Source organism: Hyla sarda, unplaced genomic scaffold (assembly GCF_029499605.1).
Source record: "Hyla sarda isolate aHylSar1 unplaced genomic scaffold, aHylSar1.hap1 scaffold_1082, whole genome shotgun sequence".
Lineage (NCBI taxonomy): Eukaryota > Metazoa > Chordata > Amphibia > Anura > Hylidae > Hyla > Hyla sarda.
This window is the reverse complement of record NW_026607702.1, coordinates 97,606-123,968: the sequence shown is the minus strand read 5'-3', so window position 1 is coordinate 123,968 and position 26,363 is coordinate 97,606. Positions and strand designations below refer to the sequence as shown.

The window sequence follows — 26,363 nt, the reverse complement described above, 5'->3', positions numbered from 1 at the left end:
GAATTTAGCAAGGGCCTCGCACCTTCTGATGCATCAGGTAGGTGCACAATAGCATAGCCTAACCCTCTGTACTTTGGTCTATATTGATGCGGGACATAGACAGCCAGCTGATGACCAATCCATTAGTGCAATGGATGGCTGGAAGCATTTGTCTTTGCCTTTGCAATACCACAGAAGCAATGCATGGTCAATGTACAGCAATGACACACCTGTGTGAACAGCCAGGAGACCCCCCCCCCATGTTATGTTACATAGTTACATAGTTAGTACGGTCGAAAAAAGACATATGTCCATCACGTTCAACCAGGGAATTAAGGGGTAGGGGTGTGGCGCGATATTGGGGAAGGGATGAGATTTTATATTTCTTCATAAGCATTAATCTTATTTTGTCAATTAGGAACATTCAGCACCCACCCGCTATCAAGGCAGCTGCCTATCATGTCATGCCCTACCTGCACAGGTGTGCTGGCTACTCAAATGATCCAATTAAGGAGGCCATTTAGTCAGCAGCAGCAGAAGTCCTGTGCCTGGACGCTCCAACAGGGGCCAGACACAAGCAGAAGCAGAAGCAGCAGAAGCAGCAGCAGCACCACCTTTTGTTTTTTGGCTGCAGCAGCAGCAAGGCCCACAGGGCTGGCTAGCTGGCTAGCCAGCAAGCAGGTAGCAATGAAAGTAGGAATCTTTCTTTTTAACCCTGTAAGGGGGTGGTGCACTGTACCCGAAGATACTGCCATATCGGGTCAATGCATAGGGCGACGGAAGCAAGCTTCGAAATCGGCCCCCGTTCTCAAAAATCCATTTAATATATGGTCCCCAGATAGGGGACGTATCAGATATTAAACTGATAAGAACAGATTTTTTACTTTTAGATATAATATTCTTAGACTAAAAGACCTTACGCAGTCCAGATTACACTTAGTCTGCTAAAAGCATATTCCACAGATGTAGATTCCAAAGACTTTTAGCCACTTTGTGACCTAATCTTTTTTTATCCAATAAATAGAAAACATACATCTCACTAAGAGCTAGGCGAACACAATCTTTAGAGGTAATAGTGTCTCTTTTAAAAAGAAGAATATTCCTCGTCTTCCATAGTGCAATTTTAATACAATTTATACTAATCCACAAAACCCGAGACTTCTCCACAGATAAAACATTATAAAATCCATATAAAATAACTTCATGATTTAAAAAATTAAGATCAGAAATGAATTTTAGTAAGGGTCCTATCAAATGCCATATCTCTTGGGCGTAAAAACAGTTCCAAAAAAGGTGTAAAACTGTTTCCTCACTAGGACACCCCATTCTCGGGCACTTTGCACTACGACACAATCCTCTTCTGTGTTGGAATTCTCTGGTAGGCAAACATTGATGTGCTATCTGCCAGGCCAGATCTTTTAAGTCATTAGATAAGAATCCCATATTCACCATCCTCCAAACTCTTAGAGATTTCTCAGTGGAATAATTAGATATTAAGCAAATCTGTTCTATCTTCCTGATTTCAGGAACTAATTTTCGTGCATTACTACAAATTTCTTGACTAAAATTAGCAATGCCATAAATACGAATAATCTTTTCTAAAACCACATAGTGCGCTGGGGGAATAAATAAGATTGGGGACGTTAAAGGTAAGGTTATCCACTTTCTTTTTCTAAAAATGTGACCTGCAGCATATTTTAAAAAATAAGACCAATAACAGTTTCTTTGCAAGCCATTAAAACACATAGAAAAAAAGTGAATATATAAAAACCTTTTTAAATCAGGCACATCCTTACCCCCCAATTTCTTTGTCTTCATCATTACATCTCTCCTGAGTTTATCCATTTTAGACCCCCATAAAAAATGAAAGCAAATCTTGTTTAAAAACTTTAAGGTGCGTTCACTCGGTGGGAAAACCAAGCTTAAATATAGCATGATAGGTAGCAACAAAGCTTTCATTATCAGTACTTTTCCTTCTATTGTTAATTTCCTCATTTTCCAAAAACTTATTTTCTTTTGCACTTTCTCTTTGACGATGGACCAGCTTTCCTCTCCATTATTTTCATTGTCAAAGATGACACCCAAGATTTTGATTTTATCATATTGCACATTCACCTCCGTATTGCCCCAATTCCCTATTGCAAAGCAATCACATTTATTTTTATTTAATTTGAAGCCAGAGCCCTCACAAAAAAATTCTGTCTGTCTGATAGCACGTTTCAGGGATGGTTCATCTGAACATAGAATATTAACATCATCCATGTATGCTATCGTCTTTACGCTCTGTCCTCCACTTCCAGGGATTGGCACTCCTCTAATGAGCTTATCTTTTCTCAAAACATTCAACAGAGGTTCTATTGCACATATGAAAAGAATGGGTGATAGGGGGCACCCCTGTTTCACCCCAGACTGTAAACATACCTCTTGGGATAAAAAACCGTTAATTAAAATACGACTAAAACAGTTTTTATATAAAAGTGCAATTTTTCCAACAATAAAATCAGGAAAATTCATTTTCTTTAAAACCAACCATAAAAAATCATGAGAAACACGGTCATAAGCCTTTTGAAAATCCAAGGATAAAATTGCCAATTTCTGATCACATTGTTTCTGATACCATAAAACATCTTTTACAAGGTTTAGATGATCACTTATTTTCCTTCCAGGTACTCCGCATACTTGGTCACTGTGTATAACCTTAGCAATTACCTGCTTGAGCCTATTTGCTAAAATTTTTGCTAAAACCTTATAGTCTGTATTTAGCAGGGTAATAGGCCTCCAATTTTCTAATTTAGAGATGTCTCCTTTTTTAAAAATTAGAGTAACAACACCATCTCTCCAGGACGCAGGTAAAATCTCAGATTTAAAAGCACAGTTAAAAATACCTAAAAGATCATCTTTTAAAATGGACCAAAAACACAGATAAAATTCAACTGGCAACCCATCCGAACCAGGTGTTTTACCATTTAAAAAACTCTTAAAAGTGCTTAAAAGTTCAGGTAAAAAGATTTCATCACAAAGGCTCTCTTGGTCAGTTTTGTCAAGTTTTGAATCCAAGGTATCTAAAACATCATTAGTAAAGGAAATATCAATATCTTTTTTATTAAAAAGCTCCTGATAAAATACTTGTGCTTCTCGCAACATCTCTTCATTAGTTATCTTCCCTTCTATTACAGATATCATTTCTTTCTTTCCCACCACCTTCTTAAAAAAGAATCTCGAACACTTTTCATCATTCTCCAGACATTGCACCTTGCTGTTAAAAATCATTTCTTTTCCTTTTTGACTAATGGCATTTTTTATTCCATTCTTTGTCTGAGCAATAACATCATCCATCTCAAGCCCGGCTTGCTTTAGTTTATAATATGTTTGGATTTTAGTGTTTAACATTTTAAACCATAACTTTTTCTCCTTAGCCTTTTGGATGCCCACACGGATAAAAAACAGTTTAGTCCACTTTTTAACATCCTCCCACCAATCCAAAATATTTTTATATTGGGATTGACGCAATCTCCATTTGTTATAAGCAGCAATAAAATCATTTTTTGTTTTCATGTCCTCTAATAAAGTAGTGTTGAGCTTCCAAACGCCTCTGCCTTTCTCTAGGCCAGGTAAAGTGACATGTGCATATAATAACTTATGATCAGAGAAAATATTCGATAAAAGAGAAAGATCAACTAGATTAAAACTTTCCGATAAAAAAATAAAATCAATCCTGGATTTGCAGACATTATTTTCCCATGTGTAACCAGGGTCGTCTGGGTATTTTCTCCTCCAGACATCGGTAAAGTTAAAATCCTCAGTCATACTCTTAATCTGTTTCTCTGTTTTATCCACTCTGACATGCACACTTCCACTCTCACGATGATCACCACTCATACAACAATTAAAATCTCCAGCCATTAAAATAGGTGATGAACCTGGGATAAAAGCCTGAATATCATTAATCAAGTCGGCTCTCTCATTTTTTTCAGGAGAAGCATAGATGTTAAAAAGCTTAATCTCCGAGCCATTGTACTTAATATTAACTAATAGCGCTCTACCAGGTATAATTTCTAAGAAGGACAAAACTTGTACATCTGAACCTCTAAACAAGATCCCAACACCTGAAGATCTGTTCAGATTGTCACCCGACCAGACCGATGGTCCCAAAGTCCAGCCACGACAAAGGTCCTCATAATTTGGACTATGTTCAATTCCACATTCTTGTAAAAAGAACAGAGAACAGTCCAAGGTCTCTAAAAAACTAAACAAAGCAGCCCTTCTCGTAGGGCTCTTTAGACCTCTCACATTAAGAGAGGAGCACTTTAAGGAAGCTATTCGCTACTGGAGTTTGAGTCCGATATGAAACCCACAGGTGACTCCGGGCTTTCGAACTCTTTGATATTTTTTGGATCGGACGCTGATCTTATAGAAGGCCTCCATGCATGTTGACTGTCCTCACATTCGTCTGAGCTTTTTTTGACAGGCCGTTTAATGCCAAGTTGTGGCTCATCTCCGAGTTCCTTCTTCCGCTTGATCTCCTTCACGCCAACCTCCATGGCTTCACTGCTCACTAGTGACCCTCCACCACCAGAACCCTCCACAGAAGGTCTCCCCTCTGTCTCAGGCACAGCAGCAGAAAGGTCCATAAGCTCCGCCACGACATCAGAAGTTACAGCCGGCTTTTCTGAAGGCGCCTCAGACCGCTGGGGTGCTTTCGCAGGTGGTACTTCAGCTTGCACTACACCCACTCTCCCCGCTACACGGTCAGCCCACGATCTAGCTACACTGGAACGGAGACTGCAATCTTTAAAGGCATGGCCTTCTTCACCACAAATGTTGCAGACAATTTTAGCACAGTCCTTAGAAACATGGCCTTCTTGATTGCACCGACCACAGCGAACTGTAGTGTCCGTGCAAACGTCCATAGTATGTCCGAATTTCTTACATTTCCTACAAAAAGTAGGCATCTCGGGATAAAACAAATAGCCCTTATCCCGACCGATAGAAAAGTTGGAGGGTGGATGACACAACCCTCCAATGCCAGTAGCATCCTCCTTCATTTTCACAAAAAACTTATGTTTCCCCGTCCATAGGTCTTCTGAATTCATCACCTTATGGGAATACTTAACAGAACTGCAGTATTTCCCCAAAAAGAGCTCAATATGGGACACAGTCACAAAGGGATTGTGCATACACACAACTAGAGGAATATCGCCTCCAGTATACAACACTGTGACCGTGATCCCATCAAGCTCAGCAAGGTCTTGATTGCTTTTCAGCTTCTCAAAAAGATTCTGGCATGCATAAGCAGAGTCCAGAGTTAGGATGAAGCTGCCCTTCCGAGGATCTCTGAGACAGACGATGTTCTCTTTCTTCACCCCAAGAAGCTTGTAGAGAGTTTCTTTCACAAAATAAGAAAGTTGGACGAGTTCTTGCTTGTCTTCATCAACATCAAAGCGAAAGGAAAAACGAATCCACGTTTCACCGGATGTAAGGTAACGGATGCGAACACCCATCTTGTCGATCGCCTTTTCGGTTCCTCGTAGCAGCCCCCCTTGAAAAAGGTAGGACAAACTCCCAGGATCCTCCTGACCAGACACTTGATCTAGCCAAAAGGCCGAGAAGCGATAACCGTGAAAGGGGCGGGCCCAACAAGGTCCCCTTCATGGGCACTATCACTGCTTGCTGTCAGGGAGGCTGCCAGACAATTTTCCATGCACACTCTGGGCTGGGGGGCAGTCAACCACCAGTACACACAGCAGAACCTAAACCCATACCATTATTGCTAAGCAGCAAGACAGGGGCCCATTGCACTCCCACGGGGCCTTTTTAAATGCAATCCATAACCCGGATTTGCCAGGAACCCTTCTTACTCCTCCTACTTGCATGTGACACTGGGCTTAGGATCTGCATAGGAAACACACACACAAGCACACACCTACCTTTGTTGCCTGCAGATGCCTCCTTGGCTGTCCCCAAACGGTATCAAACCAACACCCACGGGAAGCTGTAAGCATAGAGGACATGCCTGCACCCCATTGGACTTACCTGTGTGGGTTAAATCCAGGTTATTTGACAACCTATGGCGGTGATGGTTCTGCTCAGGCAGAGCAGTGCTGATGCTCCTCATAAAGCTGTCGCTGCTGTGAAGGTTCTAGGTGACATCACAAATCCCTTTGGTTACATACACAACAAAGCTGGGTTGTTGTTGTTTACACTCTGCAAGGCCTGTGGAAGTGAGTGACATCATAGCACTGTAGTTCTGAGGGTTCAAGATGGATGCAACAATCTCCTGTTGCTTCTATGAAGGCCGTAATAGACGACATCACCAAACAGCTCCATAGTCACATACACAGCAAAGGAGAGATGTTGTTTACACCTAGTGATGTCAGTGGTATTGAGTGACATCACAGCACAGTGCTAAGGCTCCTGGGCCTGGACACATCAGCGGCTGCAATATCTCAACGGAGAATACGTTTATATCTATGTGTGTGTGTGCGCATATATATATATATATATATATATATATATATATATATATATATATTTCTCCGCCGAAATCACTTTTAAACCCATTTCCACCTTTTTTTCCCTTCTCTTCCTCTTACTTTTTTTTCACGTTTTTTTACGTTTTTCTCCTTTTCGCCTCTTTTCTGGGCGTATTATTCTTCTTTTTCTTCTTTTTTTTCGTCTAATGCATACCCCATCAGTGCAGCAATGCTTATTCAATACCGCCAGCAGATGGAGACACTGGGGGATAATTTTCTAAGGATTTATACTGATTTTTCCTGTCTGAATTTGTCGCACAGAAAGTTGCAGGCCAAATATGTGTGACATTTCTGCGACTTTAGCTTCTAGAGCATTTTTACAACATTATACATAGGTGCTGAATACATAAAAAGCGACTGTTCAGCGACAGACAAGTCGCATCGGCTGAAAGTAGGCCAGAATGTCAGTCCATGTTGGAGCAGGTTTAGATACAGTCTAAAGCATAGATCTCAAAGTCTGTGCACAGAATTTAGCAAGGGCCTCGCACCTTCTGATGCATCAGGTAGGTGCACAATAGCATAGCCTAACCCTCTGTACTTTGGTCTATATTGATGCGGGACATAGACAGCCAGCTGATGACCAATCCATTAGTGCAATGGATGGCTGGAAGCATTTGTCTTTGCCTTTGCAATACCACAGAAGCAATGCATGGTCAATGTACAGCAATGACACACCTGTGTGAACAGCCAGGAGACCCCCCCCCCCCCCCCCATGTTATGTTACATAGTTACATAGTTAGTACGGTCGAAAAAAGACATATGTCCATCACGTTCAACCAGGGAATTAAGGGGTAGGGGTGTGGCGCGATATTGGGGAAGGGATGAGATTTTATATTTCTTCATAAGCATTAATCTTATTTTGTCAATTAGGAACATTCAGCACCCACCCGCTATCAAGGCAGCTGCCTATCATGTCATGCCCTACCTGCACAGGTGTGCTGGCTACTCAAATGATCCAATTAAGGAGGCCATTTAGTCAGCAGCAGCAGAAGTCCTGTGCCTGGACGCTCCAACAGGGGCCAGACACAAGCAGAAGCAGAAGCAGCAGAAGCAGCACCTTTTGTTTTTTGGCTGCAGCAGCAGCAAGGCCCACAGGGCTGGCTAGCTGGCTAGCCAGCAAGCAGGTAGCAATGAAAGTAGGAATCTTTCTTTTTAACCCTGTAAGGGGGTGGTGCACTGTACCCGAAGATACTGCCATATCGGGTCAATGCATAGGGCGACGGAAGCAAGCTTCGAAATCGGCCCCCGTTCTCAAAAATCCATTTAATATATGGTCCCCAGATAGGGGACGTATCAGATATTAAACTGATAAGAACAGATTTTTTTTTTTTTTCCTCAGTTACAGACTATTGTTTGGACGATCATCAGGTCACCTACCAAGACTCGTCACTTAAAACAATATCTGAAAAAACATCATACGGAAAAAACTAACTAAGGGAACCGAGTGCCAAGAAAAAGTGACCAAACAACAAAACAAAAAAACATGTCAAAAACAATCACAGAAATTGGTCAAAAACTTACAGCTTTCTCCTTTACGTACTTCTTATAAATTTTTCCATCGTGTATGCATCCAGATTTTCTCCGCTTCTTCTTCACCAATTCTCTTTTTGTCCAGTAGAAAGATAGTAAAAATCCTTCCTAAAAACAATCTTTTCAATTCCCTCGGAGAAATAACAACATTTTTAAAAACAAGCAAATTGCGTGAGTCCCATAAAACCTCTTTAAAAACAGAAAAAAGAATCCAATTAGTACGTGTATCTTCCTTTTTACTAAGATCTTGACCAATAAAAACTTTCTCAAAAGAAAAACTGTTATATCCAGTGAGTTGGATTAAAAACTTCTTTAAAAACATAAAAAATTCTTTTGCATAAAAACAGTCCCAATAAAGGTGCACTAAGTCTTCTCTACCTCCACAACCCTCTCTTGGGCATCTGTCACTTATTCTCAAACCTCTTCCATTTAAAAAAGATCGGGTTGGGAGGCAGCCATGAAAGGACATCCAACTAACGTCTTTTTGTCTGTTTGATAGTCCAATAACTTTAAAAAACTTCCAAATCTTCACAGACTGAGCATTAGTGCAGAATGGTACTTCATATAATCTCTCATTTTTCCTTATTTCTTGTTCTATTTTCTTTTTATTAGGTTCACCTAAAGAGCTCAAACCAAATTGATCATTGAAAGACCTGAGGAGCACATAGAAGGTAGGTATCACATGTGCTATGGGTCTCCTCAAATCCCTCTCACACCAGCCCCATTTGGAAAACAACCATCCTGCAAGGTATTTACTCATGTCTGCCGCCCTATTATTGCACTGTATCAATTTAAAAATTAAAAGAAAATAGTGCACCTTTAAAAACAGATCAATGTTTGGAAAGTTATATCCGCCCAAATTCATACTCTTCATCACTTCTTCTCTTCTCATTTTCTCCATCTTAGACCCCCAGAAGAACACAAAAAGCTTCCTTGTGACTCTCCTAGTCCATAACTTCCCTGGAGGAAGCACCATAGCCGTATACAAGAGAAGCGGTAGGATTACAGACTTAATGATAAGAACTTTCCCTTTAAGTGACAAGTTCCTTAACCTCCAGAAGGATAGCTTCTTCTCAATTTTACTGTCCAAAGTCTCATAACTTTTCTTTCCTTTGAGGTCTTTATCAAATATCACTCCTAGCACTTCAATGTCTTCTTTTTCCTTAACACCATCCACTACTATATTCTCTTGGTTCCCAAAACTGCATAATTGGCACTTCCCCCAGTTCACATTCATCCCAGCCACACAACAAAAAATCCTCACATGCAAATTTACTCTGTTGAGATCTGCTTGGGATGTACAAGTAAAAACCACATCGTCCATATAACTTAAAACCTTTAACTTACTACCATCACTACCTGGAATAAAAACACCACTCACACATTTATCTTTCTGCACATTCTTCAACAGGCCCTCTATAACGCATATAAACAGAATTGGGGAGAGTGGGCATCCCTGTCTGACTCCAGACAAGACATTAAAAGCAGGCCCCACATGCCCATTTACTAAAATCTGACTTGTCACCCCATGATAAAAACTCATAATAACAGATAATAACTTTTCTGGAATACCTAAGTGTTTTAAAGCAATGAACATAAAATCATGTGCAACCTTATCATAAGCCTTTTCGAAATCTATGGACTCAACAAACAGTGCATTCTTGTTAAAGTTACTGTAATAAATAGAGTCTCTTAAAAGCAATAAATTATCTGTTATTTTTCTTTTCGGTACTGCACAAACTTGGTATTCTCCCACAAGGTGGTCCACTACATCACTCAGTCTATTAGCCACAATCTTAGCAATTATCTTGTAGTCACAATTTAATAAAGTTATAGGTCTCCAATTTTTAAGATCTCTGCCATCACCTTTTTTATGAATTAATGTTATGACCCCTTTCTTCATAGATTCAGCTAAAACACCTGAGTTAAAAACATATTGCACCACCCGTGTAAACTCTTTACTTAAAATATTCCAGAACGCGGAATAAAACTCAGCGGGGAGACCATCACAGCCTGGTGTCTTCCCTTTGGCCATCTTATCCAGGGCCTGCTTGATCTCCCCTTCACTAACATCATCAATCAAAAAATCTACTTTTTCAACAGGAACATTATTCTCCAAAATATTACAATAATCATTCATCTCCGTCTCACTGGCTCTGCTCTTATTACTAAAGAGTGTCTCATAAAATCTGCCAATCTCCTTCACCATCTCCTCTCCAAAAACTTCCCCCGTAGGGGTAAAAACAGATTTAAAAACACCTTTAGCATTAAAACATTTTTTAAAGAAATACCGTGTACACTGCTCATTTTCTTCTAGGTGCTGCACTTTAGACTTATATACAATATTCCTTCCCTTTTCCAACAACCTTTTTTTCATCTCCCCCTTCACCTTAACAATCTCATCCTCCACCTCCACACCAACACGTTTAAACTTATAGAGAGTCTCTAACCGGGATACAAGCCTTTCATCACTCCTCCTCTTCTCTTGTGCTCTCTTTATGCAAAACATCTTAAAGAAATTAGAAAACTCTCCTTTAGCCCATTCCCACCACACTAAGACATTACTAAAATCAGGTTGTTTAGAAACACAGGATAAAAACACATGATTAAAACCAGCCATTACTTCCTCATCTTCCAATAGACTTACATTTAATTTCCAGAGCCCCCTCCCAAAATGAAGGGACTCTGTGACACTTATCTCAGCCGACACCATCTTGTGGTCTGAGAAAGTTGACATCATTTGATTGCACCGGACCACCTTAATCCCATCAGAGACCAGGATGTAATCGATCCGGGATTTACAGCGGCCACTATCTGATATGTACGTATATCTTTCATCAGTTCTAACCATCAGTCCAACATCAGTAAAATGCAAGTCTTGAATAATTTGATTTAAAACATTGGAAGTAATATCAGTTCTAACCTCAGCAGAGCTCTCACGATCATTGACGGATCTAATGCAGTTAAAATCGCCAACAATAATAGTATCTTCACGACCAGGGATAAAAAACTTAAGGGACTCTAAAAAAGACAAACGTGCTTGTTTTTCTGCTGGAGCATACACATTAAAAATTCTCATCCTCTGGCCCAAAACCTCAAAAATTAAAACCATACAACGACCAGGTACTAAAGTTTGGCAATTTAAAACTTTAATGTCCCTGTTTCGCAATAAAATCCCAACACCTTCATTTTTGTTTTCTGCACATGTGGACCAGAAGGACTGCCCACACTTCCACTCATTTGCATAAGGTGCTGACTTTATTGCACACTCCTGTAAACATATCACATCACTTCTAACATTCTCAAGAATATCAAAAATTGCAGCTCTCCTAATTTCAGACTCAATACTTCTTACATTAATAGTTGTTACAACCAAAGTCATAATAACTAGGAAAAGAAAACCAAATGCTTTAAAATCCATCTTAACTTAGAAATTAACATTTTGGCCTTCAACTTTCCTATGTAAACTTGCAAAACAATCAGGCGACCCTATGTTAGAGTCCCTGTCTATTTCATTATCACTACCAAGAACAAGGGCTTCCTGATCCTCAGACCAGCTCCCTGTCTTACACCTTTTATTCACAACCTGCACATCCTCATCTTCCTCCTCCTCTTCTTCCTTACTGCGAGAAACTCTCTGACCAGGTGTTAGAGATCTCTGAGATGACCCAACAACTTCCATTCCCTCCTCCTCCCCCACAATTGGGTTTGGACATTCAATATCATCCATAGCCTCTTCACTAGAAAGAACATCACCATACACTGTCTCAATTTTCTCCACCACTTTCACTTTTTTTGCTTTTTTCTTTTTCACCAAGGTAAATTCACCTCCCACACCTGTCTCCTCACCAGTCACAGCAGTGGAAACACCCTCCTCCCCTGACCTCTCCTGAGTGCTAATGTGCTCCACTATCACAGAACTTTCCTCAGCCACCTGTGCCACATTAACACTCACACTCACACTCTCACCAACTCCAGGAACAAACCTCCCTCCCCCTTTTTCTCTTTGTTCTCCTCTATTCCCAGCTGCATCAGCATAACTTCTCTTCTTTTTATACCACATATCACAGCCTCTTGCCAAATGTTCCTCACTTCCACAGATATCACATGTCTTCTTCTCTGTACAAATACTTGCTTCATGACCAGTTTTCCCACAATTTCTGCAACATTCTCCTTTCTCAGGGCAATAATCCTGCACATGGCCATAGGCATGGCACTTTCTACAATATTGCAACTGGCCTTCATAAAAGCAGAAACCTCTCTCTCCTCCGATAGAAAACACCTGTGGTATGCTCTTCCTTCCATCTTGCATTCCTTCATCTTTTTTAAATTTTACAATAAACTTTCTCTTACAATTAAAGTACCCAAACTTGTTCTTAAGTCTTCCTATAAATTTCACTTCCTCGCAATACCGGAACAAAAAGTTTGTAACCATTTCATCAGAAACCTTAGGATTATACATGTGGACAATTACTACCTTTGTTGTATTCATAAATAACGGTTCCACTTTAATCTTCTTCATTATAGCAGGCTCACTTTTCCTCTTCATTTCTTCAAGATCCATATAGACTCTCTGGCAAATCTCAGAACCACAAAAAGTAATATCATAAATTCCTTGCCTAGGAAAATCCTGTATAGCCAATACATTCCATACCTGTAGGTAATCAAGCTTGCGAAGAATCTCCACAACGATTTGGTCAAGTCCGATCGTCCCCCGGTGCTCGCCAGGAACGTAGATCCGCACCGTGTCCTCAAGTCCACGCGCCTTCTCGCTCATTTTTGCAGGTAAAACCCACGATCGCAGCTCAGCAACAATCCAGGGCCCCCCGTAAAGAGGGCCCCGATCACCACTCCTTTCAACCCAAACCACGCACAGAAATCCACACGTGATCTTAGCCAAAAGGCCGAGAAGCGATAACCGTGAAAGGGGCGGGCCCAACAAGGTCCCCTTCATGGGCACTATCACTGCTTGCTGTCAGGGAGGCTGCCAGACAATTTTCCATGCACACTCTGGGCTGGGGGGCAGTCAACCACCAGTACACACAGCAGAACCTAAACCCATACCATTATTGCTAAGCAGCAAGACAGGGGCCCATTGCACTCCCACGGGGCCTTTTTAAATGCAATCCATAACCCGGATTTGCCAGGAACCCTTCTTACTCCTCCTACTTGCATGTGACACTGGGCTTAGGATCTGCATAGGAAACACACACACAAGCACACACCTACCTTTGTTGCCTGCAGATGCCTCCTTGGCTGTCCCCAAACGGTATCAAACCAACACCCACGGGAAGCTGTAAGCATAGAGGACATGCCTGCACCCCATTGGACTTACCTGTGTGGGTTAAATCCGGGTTATTTGACAACCTATGGCGGTGATGGTTCTGCTCAGGCAGAGCAGTGCTGATGCTCCTCATAAAGCTGTCGCTGCTGTGAAGGTTCTAGGTGACATCACAAATCCCTTTGGTTACATACACAACAAAGCTGGGTTGTTGTTGTTTACACTCTGCAAGGCCTGTGGAAGTGAGTGACATCATAGCACTGTAGTTCTGAGGGTTCAAGATGGATGCAACAATCTCCTGTTGCTTCTATGAAGGCCGTAATAGACGACATCACCAAACAGCTCCATAGTCACATACACAGCAAAGGAGAGATGTTGTTTACACCTAGTGATGTCAGTGGTATTGAGTGACATCACAGCACAGTGCTAAGGCTCCTGGGCCTGGACACAGCAGCGGCTGCAATATCTCAACGGAGAATACGTTTATATCTATGTGTGTGTGTGCGCATATATATATATATATATATATATATATATATATATATATATATATTTCTCCGCCGAAATCACTTTTAAACCCATTTCCACCTTTTTTTCCCTTCTCTTCCTCTTACTTTTTTTTCACGTTTTTTTACGTTTTTCTCCTTTTCGCCTCTTTTCTGGGCGTATTATTCTTCTTTTTCTTCTTTTTTTTCGTCTAATGCATACCCCATCAGTGCAGCAATGCTTATTCAATACCGCCAGCAGATGGAGACACTGGGGGATAATTTTCTAAGGATTTATACTGATTTTTCCTGTCTGAATTTGTCGCACAGAAAGTTGCAGGCCAAATATGTGTGACATTTCTGCGACTTTAGCTTCTAGAGCATTTTTACAACATTATACATAGGTGCTGAATACATAAAAAGCGACTGTTCAGCGACAGACAAGTCGCATCGGCTGAAAGTAGGCCAGAATGTCAGTCCATGTTGGAGCAGGTTTAGATACAGTCTAAAGCATAGATCTCAAAGTCTGTGCACAGAATTTAGCAAGGGCCTCGCACCTTCTGATGCATCAGGTAGGTGCACAATAGCATAGCCTAACCCTCTGTACTTTGGTCTATATTGATGCGGGACATAGACAGCCAGCTGATGACCAATCCATTAGTGCAATGGATGGCTGGAAGCATTTGTCTTTGCCTTTGCAATACCACAGAAGCAATGCATGGTCAATGTACAGCAATGACACACCTGTGTGAACAGCCAGGAGACCCCCCCCCCCCCCCCCCCCCCCATGTTATGTTACATAGTTACATAGTTAGTACGGTCGAAAAAAGACATATGTCCATCACGTTCAACCAGGGAATTAAGGGGTAGGGGTGTGGCGCGATATTGGGGAAGGGATGAGATTTTATATTTCTTCATAAGCATTAATCTTATTTTGTCAATTAGGAACATTCAGCACCCACCCGCTATCAAGGCAGCTGCCTATCATGTCATGCCCTACCTGCACAGGTGTGCTGGCTACTCAAATGATCCAATTAAGGAGGCCATTTAGTCAGCAGCAGCAGAAGTCCTGTGCCTGGACGCTCCAACAGGGGCCAGACACAAGCAGAAGCAGAAGCAGCAGAAGCAGCAGCAGCACCACCTTTTGTTTTTTGGCTGCAGCAGCAGCAAGGCCCACAGGGCTGGCTAGCTGGCTAGCCAGCAAGCAGGTAGCAATGAAAGTAGGAATCTTTCTTTTTAACCCTGTAAGGGGGTGGTGCACTGTACCCGAAGATACTGCCATATCGGGTCAATGCATAGGGCGACGGAAGCAAGCTTCGAAATCGGCCCCCGTTCTCAAAAATCCATTTAATATATGGTCCCCAGATAGGGGACGTATCAGATATTAAACTGATAAGAACAGATACTACACTTGATCTTAGCCAAAAGGCCGAGAAGCGATAACCGTGAAAGGGGCGGGCCCAACAAGGTCCCCTTCATGGGCACTATCACTGCTTGCTGTCAGGGAGGCTGCCAGACAATTTTCCATGCACACTCTGGGCTGGGGGGCAGTCAACCACCAGTACACACAGCAGAACCTAAACCCATACCATTATTGCTAAGCAGCAAGACAGGGGCCCATTGCACTCCCACGGGGCCTTTTTAAATGCAATCCATAACCCGGATTTGCCAGGAACCCTTCTTACTCCTCCTACTTGCATGTGACACTGGGCTTAGGATCTGCATAGGAAACACACACACAAGCACACACCTACCTTTGTTGCCTGCAGATGCCTCCTTGGCTGTCCCCAAACGGTATCAAACCAACACCCACGGGAAGCTGTAAGCATAGAGGACATGCCTGCACCCCATTGGACTTACCTGTGTGGGTTAAATCCGGGTTATTTGACAACCTATGGCGGTGATGGTTCTGCTCAGGCAGAGCAGTGCTGATGCTCCTCATAAAGCTGTCGCTGCTGTGAAGGTTCTAGGTGACATCACAAATCCCTTTGGTTACATACACAACAAAGCTGGGTTGTTGTTGTTTACACTCTGCAAGGCCTGTGGAAGTGAGTGACATCATAGCACTGTAGTTCTGAGGGTTCAAGATGGATGCAACAATCTCCTGTTGCTTCTATGAAGGCCATAATAGACGACATCACCAAACAGCTCCATAGTCACATACACAGCAAAGGAGAGATGTTGTTTACACCTAGTGATGTCAGTGGTATTGAGTGACATCACAGCACAGTGCTAAGGCTCCTGGGCCTGGACACAGCAGCGGCTGCAATATCTCAACGGAGAATACGTTTATATCTATGTGTGTGTGTGCGCATATATATATATATATATATATATATATATATATATATATATATATATTTCTCCGCCGAAATCACTTTTAAACCCATTTCCACCTTTTTTTCCCTTCTCTTCCTCTTACTTTTTTTTCACGTTTTTTTACGTTTTTCTCCTTTTCGCCTCTTTTCTGGGCGTATTATTCTTCTTTTTCTTCTTTTTTTTCGTCTAATGCATACCCCATCAGTGCAGCAATGCTTATTCAATACCGCCAGCAGATGGAGACACTGGGGGATAATTTTCTAAGGATTTATACTGATTTTTCCTGTCTGAATTTGTCGCACAGAAAGTTGCAGGCCAAATATGTGTGACATTTCTGCGACTTTAGCTTCTAGAGCATTTTTACAACATTATACATAGGTGCTGAATACATAAAAAGCGACTGTTCAGCGACAGACAAGTCGCATCGGCTGAAAGTAGGCCAGAATGTCAGTCCATGTTGGAGCAGGTTTAGATACAGTCTAAAGCATAGATCTCAAAGTCTGTGCACAGAATTTAGCAAGGGCCTCGCACCTTCTGATGCATCAGGTAGGTGCACAATAGCATAGCCTAACCCTCTGTACTTTGGTCTATATTGATGCGGGACATAGACAGCCAGCTGATGACCAATCCATTAGTGCAATGGATGGCTGGAAGCATTTGTCTTTGCCTTTGCAATACCACAGAAGCAATGCATGGTCAATGTACAGCAATGACACACCTGTGTGAACAGCCAGGAGACCCCCCCCCCCCCCCCCCATGTTATGTTACATAGTTACATAGTTAGTACGGTCGAAAAAAGACATATGTCCATCACGTTCAACCAGGGAATTAAGGGGTAGGGGTGTGGCGCGATATTGGGGAAGGGATGAGATTTTATATTTCTTCATAAGCATTAATCTTATTTTGTCAATTAGGAACATTCAGCACCCACCCGCTATCAAGGCAGCTGCCTATCATGTCATGCCCTACCTGCACAGGTGTGCTGGCTACTCAAATGATCCAATTAAGGAGGCCATTTAGTCAGCAGCAGCAGAAGTCCTGTGCCTGGACGCTCCAACAGGGGCCAGACACAAGCAGAAGCAGAAGCAGCAGAAGCAGCAGCAGCACCACCTTTTGTTTTTTGGCTGCAGCAGCAGCAAGGCCCACAGGGCTGGCTAGCTGGCTAGCCAGCAAGCAGGTAGCAATGAAAGTAGGAATCTTTCTTTTTAACCCTGTAAGGGGGTGGTGCACTGTACCCGAAGATACTGCCATATCGGGTCAATGCATAGGGCGACGGAAGCAAGCTTCGAAATCGGCCCCCGTTCTCAAAAATCCATTTAATATATGGTCCCCAGATAGGGGACGTATCAGATATTAAACTGATAAGAACAGATTTTTTTTTTTTTTTTTTTTTTTTTAAACCTTCAGGTTTGGACATTAAAACATCAAAATCCAACTCCATACTTCGTCACTTAGACTTTCTGTAGTAAAGTCCAACTCATCATTAGGTCTTTCTTTTTATTTTCAATTTCAAACAAACATAAATACCATCACCAATTACAAACTTACAAGATATCTCCATTTCAAAAACTTCCATATCCCCTCAGCATCCTTATCCCCCAAATTCTTCCTATCACACAAATAAACAACATATAACCTATCTAGAATCATCTTAATACAACCCTCCACCGACACGTTTTTTCTTTTGAATACACATAAATTCCTAACATCCCAAAGTACTTCTTTAATAATGGCAAGCAACACAAAAAAAAACCCTTTCCTTATCTCTCCCTACCATACTAAGTCCAAACATAACCACATCATACGACATATACCTTATACCAGTCAATTCTTTAAACAGCAAACTCATCCCTTTCCACACACCTTGCGCCATTTCACAATTCCAAAATACATGCATCACACTCTCAATCCCATCACACCCATCTCTTGGACACCTCTCATACCTTCCAATCCCTCTATTTCTTTGAAATTCTCTTACCGGTAACGCACCATGCAAACTCTGCCATACTATCTCACGTTGTCTATTTGTTACTCCAACAGTCATTATACTCTTCCACACTCTCCCCACATCTACAGCTCTCACCATATTAATTGAACATTCAACTTCGTCTTTTTTAATGTACCCAATCATACTCTTTTTACTCACAAACACTTCTGGACCCACACCAATCAACCTATAATTCTCCAAAAATTTCACCACATATACATACCAACTAGGACACACAAAAGCATAAGGCACTCTCAAATCTCTTTCCAACCAACCCAATTTACATAACACACTGCCACCCAAATATCTCACCATACATGCACAACTCTTTTCACCTCCCATCATTCTTTTCAAAGCAAAAACAATATTCACACCCAGATACACATCAACATTCGGAAAGTCCATTCCTCCATTTTTACCATCTTTCATTACAATCTCTCTCTTAACTCTTTCCATCTTTGTACCCCACAAAAACACAAATAACATTCTTTTCACCTTTCGCAAAACCATATAACTTGGCGGAAACACAACAGCAACATATAACAGTATTGGCAAAATCACACTCTTCACTATCATAACCTTACCAACCATTGACAACTCTCTCAACCTCCAAAAATTCAATTTCTTTTGCACTCTCTTCCCCACATCCTCCCAACTATTTCTACCATCCAACCGTTCATCCATCTTCACCCCCAACACCTGAATAGGCCCTTCCACCCCTTCCATACCAACATCCTCACTCTGAGTCACACCACCAAAACATTTATATTCACTCTTTCCCCAATTGACCTTAAAACCAGACGCACCACAAAACAGACTTACCAATAACTTGGATCTTCTTACAGCCGCAACAGATTCACTTACCACACATACATCATCCATATAAGCCAACACTTTAACCTCTTTACCACGACCCCCCGGAACTCTCACACCTCTCACACATTTATCCTTACGCAATAATTCTAATAATGGTTCCATAGCACAAATAAAAGCAATAGGTGACAAGGGACATCCCTGTCTCACCCCTGAACATACTTTAATCTCCTCAGTCATCCATCCATTAATCAGAATCTTACTATACACTTCCTTATACAACATTCTCACAATATTCACAAAATCACCTGGAAACCCCATTTTAACTAGCACCTTAAACAAAAACCCATGCGACAAACGGTCAAAAGCTTTTTCAAAATCAATTGACAACACACGAACCACCTGCTTTCTACACATACCATCCCACAATATATCTCTCAACAAACACAAATTCTCACTAATTCTTCTTCCTGGCACACCACACACTTGCTCCTCCCCAATCACTTGCTCTATCACGTCCCTCATTCTATTTGTAATCAGCTTTGCAAATATTTTATAATCCACATTCAACAAAGTTATCGGCCTCCAATTCCTTACATCATTCACATCCCCTTTCTTATAAATCAAAACCACTATCCCACTCTTCATACTTTCCACCAATCTTCCATTAGCCCACATATACTTAAAGATACTCTCCATATCATCCTTCAGTACATCCCACAATTTCACATAAAACTCAGCCGGCAACCCATCCTCTCCAGGAGTCTTATTTTTAGCCATACTATCAACCGTCCTTTTAATTTCTTCCATTCCAATCTCTCTCATTAAACTCTCATACTCATTACAATCTACCTTCTTATCAATCACTTCCAGCACTTCCTCAGCCAAACCCCTATCACACTGTTTGACTGCATATAAGTCCTCATAAAACTCTTTCACCACATTCAGTACAGCTTTGCCTCTCACCAAACCACCATCCTTATCATACACACTCACTAAATCATCCTTTCTCCCAATCACTTTCTTAAAAAAATATCTTGAACACTTTTCATCCTTCTCCAATTTGTCCACTTTTGCTCGGTACATTAACTCTTTTCCTCTTTCATTCAACCAATCCTTTATATCTCTTTTCACAGCATCAATCTTACCATCCACTCTCCATCCCTTCTTTTTCAACTTAATGAGAAACCCCAACCTTTTATTCAGCCATTCATACTTCTTTCTTTCCCTAGCTTTCCTTTTATAACCTTCCCTCTTGAAAAAAACCTTAGTTCTTTCTTTAACCCACTCCCACCAACACAATAAATCCAAAAATTATTTTTTCTTCTCACACCATAACTTATACTTCTTAATATACCTATCATATACCTCCTTTTCATCCAACAGTTTCACATTAAGCTTCCAGTAACCCCTCCCACTTATGCAAATCTCATCCAACACCAAACCACAACTCACACGCTCATGATCAGAATAAATCACTCTCTCTTGCTTATACCACATACATCCTATCATTTTGGACACAAAACACATATCTAATCTTGACTCACTCCTTCCACTCTCAGCATGATATGTTGCTAACACAGGATTCACACCACACACTTCAACCACATCTCTTAACTTGAAATCACTCACCATACTCTTAAGCATATTTCCAGAAACATCCGCATCCCTCCCAATCTCACAGTTGAAATCACCTACTAACAACACTGGTTCCTTCCCAGACAAAAAACCCTTAATTATTTCAAACAAACCCACCCTCTCCTCCTTATTCACAGGTGCATAAACATTAATTAACTTAAACTTAAACCCATGTAACCCAACCTCCACCAACACACACCTTCCTTCCCTTAACACCATTTGACTACAAACTTTAAACTTATTATTCCTAAACAAAACTCCAACTCCATCATTTCTATTTACATTAGAGCAAGACCACACTGCTGGTCCATATCTCCACTCCTCCTTTTTTGGAGGAAAATCCAATCCACATTCCTGTAGACAAATTATGTCATTATTAGTTCCTGCCAATTCCTCCAGAATGGCCGCTCTTCTATTCTTATTTTTAAAGACTCTAACATTTGACAAACTAACCGAAAAAGACATATCAAATCAAATAACAACCCATAGGAAGAAAAAACCTAGAAGAGAGTTAATGAACTTTACGGCTCAGTGTCGAGGGAGAAGTTTCTTCTCCAATGCATTTATCCATTTCACCCTCAGATATTGCGGCAAAACGATTACTCGTCTCCACCACCGTCTGCTCCATCTTTTCACCACTGGCACCTCTCGCCGCCTTCCGTGGGGGACGAAAAAGATCTTCCTCTCTCTCTTTAGCACTTTCCTCTTCTGAATTCGACCATTCAACTTTTTGAGTGCCAGACACCTGAGGACTAGGCACCTCTTCAATTCTCACCTCCTCCTCCATCTCCTCTTCAATCTCCTCCTGCACCTTCTCTTCCACCACCGTTGCTTTCTCAATAATGCTAGCAATCACACTCTTTTCTGCCATGTCTGCCTTTGCCTTTTCCCTTTTTTTAATTGCCAAATCTTTTCTGGCCTCTTTCTCCTTCTCCCTCTTAGCCACCTCCGGACAATTTCTATACACATGTCCAACAAGGCCACAAAGATCACAAGTTCTGGGCTGTGGACAAGCTCCCGCCTCATGCCCTGGCATTTTACAATTTCGGCACTTCTTATTACCTGGACAAGCCTCTTTAACATGTCCAAACAGCAAACAATCACGGCAAAACAATGGCTGGCCATAATAATAGACATAACCCCGGTTTCCAGCGATTGAAAAATTGGCCGGTGGGTGTTTCACTCCACCAATGCTCCCAGGATCCAGCTTCAGTTTTACAAAAAACTTCCATGTGCCATTAAACACACCCAAACTACTAGTTTGCTTCACTCCCCCTTGGACACTTTCACAGTAGATACTTAGAAAGTTCTTAATCATATCCGGGTCTAAGAACGGATTGTACATATGTACAAACAGAGTCTTCACTCCCATCTCAAACAAAGGAAAAAACTTTACATTTTCCAAGACAGGGTTATTGGCATTTCTTTTCAAACATTCATAGAAGTTCTGGCAATCAGCTTCATAGATGAAGGACACATCATATATTCCTTGCTTCCTATTCTCTTGCACACAGAACAAACTATCCATGCCAAAACCGCCCAATTTCTCCACAAGTTCATGTCCAATGTACTCAATCCGATTCTTACCCCGGTCAGAAGTTTCCACCACAAAACGTACAGTCTTCTCAATCGCAGGGAGGTATTCCTTTCCAGCCATTGTTCTTCTCTTGTCTGTCGATTCCACAGTAAGATCACCACTCCGGATTCCTGCTCAGCAAAACACCCGCACCCCTGACCCAGACCAAGTTTACACTTGATCTTAGCCAAAAGGCCGAGAAGCGATAACCGTGAAAGGGGCGGGCCCAACAAGGTCCCCTTCATGGGCACTATCACTGCTTGCTGTCAGGGAGGCTGCCAGACAATTTTCCATGCACACTCTGGGCTGGGGGGCAGTCAACCACCAGTACACACAGCAGAACCTAAACCCATACCATTATTGCTAAGCAGCAAGACAGGGGCCCATTGCACTCCCACGGGGCCTTTTTAAATGCAATCCATAACCCGGATTTGCCAGGAACCCTTCTTACTCCTCCTACTTGCATGTGACACTGGGCTTAGGATCTGCATAGGAAACATACACACAAGCACACACCTACCTTTGTTGCCTGCAGATGCCTCCTTGGCTGTCCCCAAACGGTATCAAACCAACACCCACGGGAAGCTGTAAGCATAGAGGACATGCCTGCACCCCATTGGACTTACCTGTGTGGGTTAAATCCGGGTTATTTGACAACCTATGGCGGTGATGGTTCTGCTCAGGCAGAGCAGTGCTGATGCTCCTCATAAAGCTGTCGCTGCTGTGAAGGTTCTAGGTGACATCACAAATCCCTTTGGTTACATACACAACAAAGCTGGGTTGTTGTTGTTTACACTCTGCAAGGCCTGTGGAAGTGAGTGACATCATAGCACTGTAGTTCTGAGGGTTCAAGATGGATGCAACAATCTCCTGTTGCTTCTATGAAGGCCGTAATAGACGACATCACCAAACAGCTCCATAGTCACATACACAGCAAAGGAGAGATGTTGTTTACACCTAGTGATGTCAGTGGTATTGAGTGACATCACAGCACAGTGCTAAGGCTCCTGGGCCTGGACACAGCAGCGGCTGCAATATCTCAACGGAGAATACGTTTATATCTATGTGTGTGTGTGCGCATATATATATATATATATATATATATATATATATATATATATATATTTCTCCGCCGAAATCACTTTTAAACCCATTTCCACCTTTTTTTCCCTTCTCTTCCTCTTACTTTTTTTCACGTTTTTTTACGTTTTTCTCCTTTTCGCCTCTTTTCTGGGCGTATTATTCTTCTTTTTCTTCTTTTTTTTCGTCTAATGCATACCCCATCAGTGCAGCAATGCTTATTCAATACCGCCAGCAGATGGAGACACTGGGGGATAATTTTCTAAGGATTTATACTGATTTTTCCTGTCTGAATTTGTCGCACAGAAAGTTGCAGGCCAAATATGTGTGACATTTCTGCGACTTTAGCTTCTAGAGCATTTTTACAACATTATACATAGGTGCTGAATACATAAAAAGCGACTGTTCAGCGACAGACAAGTCGCATCGGCTGAAAGTAGGCCAGAATGTCAGTCCATGTTGGAGCAGGTTTAGATACAGTCTAAAGCATAGATCTCAAAGTCTGTGCACAGAATTTAGCAAGGGCCTCGCACCTTCTGATGCATCAGGTAGGTGCACAATAGCATAGCCTAACCCTCTGTACTTTGGTCTATATTGATGCGGGACATAGACAGCCAGCTGATGACCAATCCATTAGTGCAATGGATGGCTGGAAGCATTTGTCTTTGCCTTTGCAATACCACAGAAGCAATGCATGGTCAATGTACAGCAATGACACACCTGTGTGAACAGCCAGGAGACCCCCCCCCCCCCCCCCCCCCCATGTTATGTTACATAGTTACATAGTTAGTACGGTCGAAAAAAGACATATGTCCATCACGTTCAACCAGGGAATTAAGGGGTAGGGGTGTGGCGCGATATTGGGGAAGGGATGAGATTTTATATTTCTTCATAAGCATTAATCTTATTTTGTCAATTAGGAACATTCAGCACCCACCCGCTATCAAGGCAGCTGCCTATCATGTCATGCCCTACCTGCACAGGTGTGCTGGCTACTCAAATGATCCAATTAAGGAGGCCATTTAGTCAGCAGCAGCAGAAGTCCTGTGCCTGGACGCTCCAACAGGGGCCAGACACAAGCAGAAGCAGAAGCAGCAGAAGCAGCAGCAGCACCACCTTTTGTTTTTTGGCTGCAGCAGCAGCAAGGCCCACAGGGCTGGCTAGCTGGCTAGCCAGCAAGCAGGTAGCAATGAAAGTAGGAATCTTTCTTTTTAACCCTGTAAGGGGGTGGTGCACTGTACCCGAAGATACTGCCATATCGGGTCAATGCATAGGGCGACGGAAGCAAGCTTCGAAATCGGCCCCCGTTCTCAAAAATCCATTTAATATATGGTCCCCAGATAGGGGACGTATCAGATATTAAACTGATAAGAACAGATACTACACTTGATCTTAGCCAAAAGGCCGAGAAGCGATAACCGTGAAAGGGGCGGGCCCAACAAGGTCCCCTTCATGGGCACTATCACTGCTTGCTGTCAGGGAGGCTGCCAGACAATTTTCCATGCACACTCTGGGCTGGGGGGCAGTCAACCACCAGTACACACAGCAGAACCTAAACCCATACCATTATTGCTAAGCAGCAAGACAGGGGCCCATTGCACTCCCACGGGGCCTTTTTAAATGCAATCCATAACCCGGATTTGCCAGGAACCCTTCTTACTCCTCCTACTTGCATGTGACACTGGGCTTAGGATCTGCATAGGAAACACACACACAAGCACACACCTACCTTTGTTGCCTGCAGATGCCTCCTTGGCTGTCCCCAAACGGTATCAAACCAACACCCACGGGAAGCTGTAAGCATAGAGGACATGCCTGCACCCCATTGGACTTACCTGTGTGGGTTAAATCCGGGTTATTTGACAACCTATGGCGGTGATGGTTCTGCTCAGGCAGAGCAGTGCTGATGCTCCTCATAAAGCTGTCGCTGCTGTGAAGGTTCTAGGTGACATCACAAATCCCTTTGGTTACATACACAACAAAGCTGGGTTGTTGTTGTTTACACTCTGCAAGGCCTGTGGAAGTGAGTGACATCATAGCACTGTAGTTCTGAGGGTTCAAGATGGATGCAACAATCTCCTGTTGCTTCTATGAAGGCCGTAATAGACGACATCACCAAACAGCTCCATAGTCACATACACAGCAAAGGAGAGATGTTGTTTACACCTAGTGATGTCAGTGGTATTGAGTGACATCACAGCACAGTGCTAAGGCTCCTGGGCCTGGACACAGCAGCGGCTGCAATATCTCAACGGAGAATACGTTTATATCTATGTGTGTGTGTGCGCATATATATATATATATATATATATATATATATATATATATATATTTCTCCGCCGAAATCACTTTTAAACCCATTTCCACCTTTTTTTCCCTTCTCTTCCTCTTACTTTTTTTTCACGTTTTTTTACGTTTTTCTCCTTTTCGCCTCTTTTCTGGGCGTATTATTCTTCTTTTTCTTCTTTTTTTTCGTCTAATGCATACCCCATCAGTGCAGCAATGCTTATTCAATACCGCCAGCAGATGGAGACACTGGGGGATAATTTTCTAAGGATTTATACTGATTTTTCCTGTCTGAATTTGTCGCACAGAAAGTTGCAGGCCAAATATGTGTGACATTTCTGCGACTTTAGCTTCTAGAGCATTTTTACAACATTATACATAGGTGCTGAATACATAAAAAGCGACTGTTCAGCGACAGACAAGTCGCATCGGCTGAAAGTAGGCCAGAATGTCAGTCCATGTTGGAGCAGGTTTAGATACAGTCTAAAGCATAGATCTCAAAGTCTGTGCACAGAATTTAGCAAGGGCCTCGCACCTTCTGATGCATCAGGTAGGTGCACAATAGCATAGCCTAACCCTCTGTACTTTGGTCTATATTGATGCGGGACATAGACAGCCAGCTGATGACCAATCCATTAGTGCAATGGATGGCTGGAAGCATTTGTCTTTGCCTTTGCAATACCACAGAAGCAATGCATGGTCAATGTACAGCAATGACACACCTGTGTGAACAGCCAGGAGACCCCCCCCCCCCCCCCCATGTTATGTTACATAGTTACATAGTTAGTACGGTCGAAAAAAGACATATGTCCATCACGTTCAACCAGGGAATTAAGGGGTAGGGGTGTGGCGCGAT

General features: G+C 42.2%; 4 non-coding genes and 1 pseudogene across 4 annotated transcripts; all 5 read right to left on the bottom strand.

Annotated features, from left to right (window-relative positions):
• Positions 1-702: 702 nt before the first annotated feature.
• LOC130300458 (U2 spliceosomal RNA) lies at positions 703-878 on the bottom strand (annotated as a pseudogene).
• Positions 879-7,678: 6,800 nt separating this feature from the next.
• On the bottom strand, positions 7,679-7,862 carry LOC130300463 (U2 spliceosomal RNA). The gene has a single exon (XR_008851322.1). It is a non-coding gene; the product is annotated as a U2 spliceosomal RNA (small nuclear RNA).
• A 7,196-nt stretch (positions 7,863-15,058) lies between these two features.
• Positions 15,059-15,249, bottom strand: LOC130300455 (U2 spliceosomal RNA). The gene has a single exon (XR_008851317.1). It is a non-coding gene; the product is annotated as a U2 spliceosomal RNA (small nuclear RNA).
• A 2,097-nt stretch (positions 15,250-17,346) lies between these two features.
• LOC130300470 (U2 spliceosomal RNA) lies at positions 17,347-17,531 on the bottom strand. Its single transcript, XR_008851326.1, has one exon. It is a non-coding gene; the product is annotated as a U2 spliceosomal RNA (small nuclear RNA).
• A 6,915-nt stretch (positions 17,532-24,446) lies between these two features.
• LOC130300454 (U2 spliceosomal RNA) lies at positions 24,447-24,637 on the bottom strand. The gene has a single exon (XR_008851316.1). It is a non-coding gene; the product is annotated as a U2 spliceosomal RNA (small nuclear RNA).
• Positions 24,638-26,363: the final 1,726 nt, after the last annotated feature.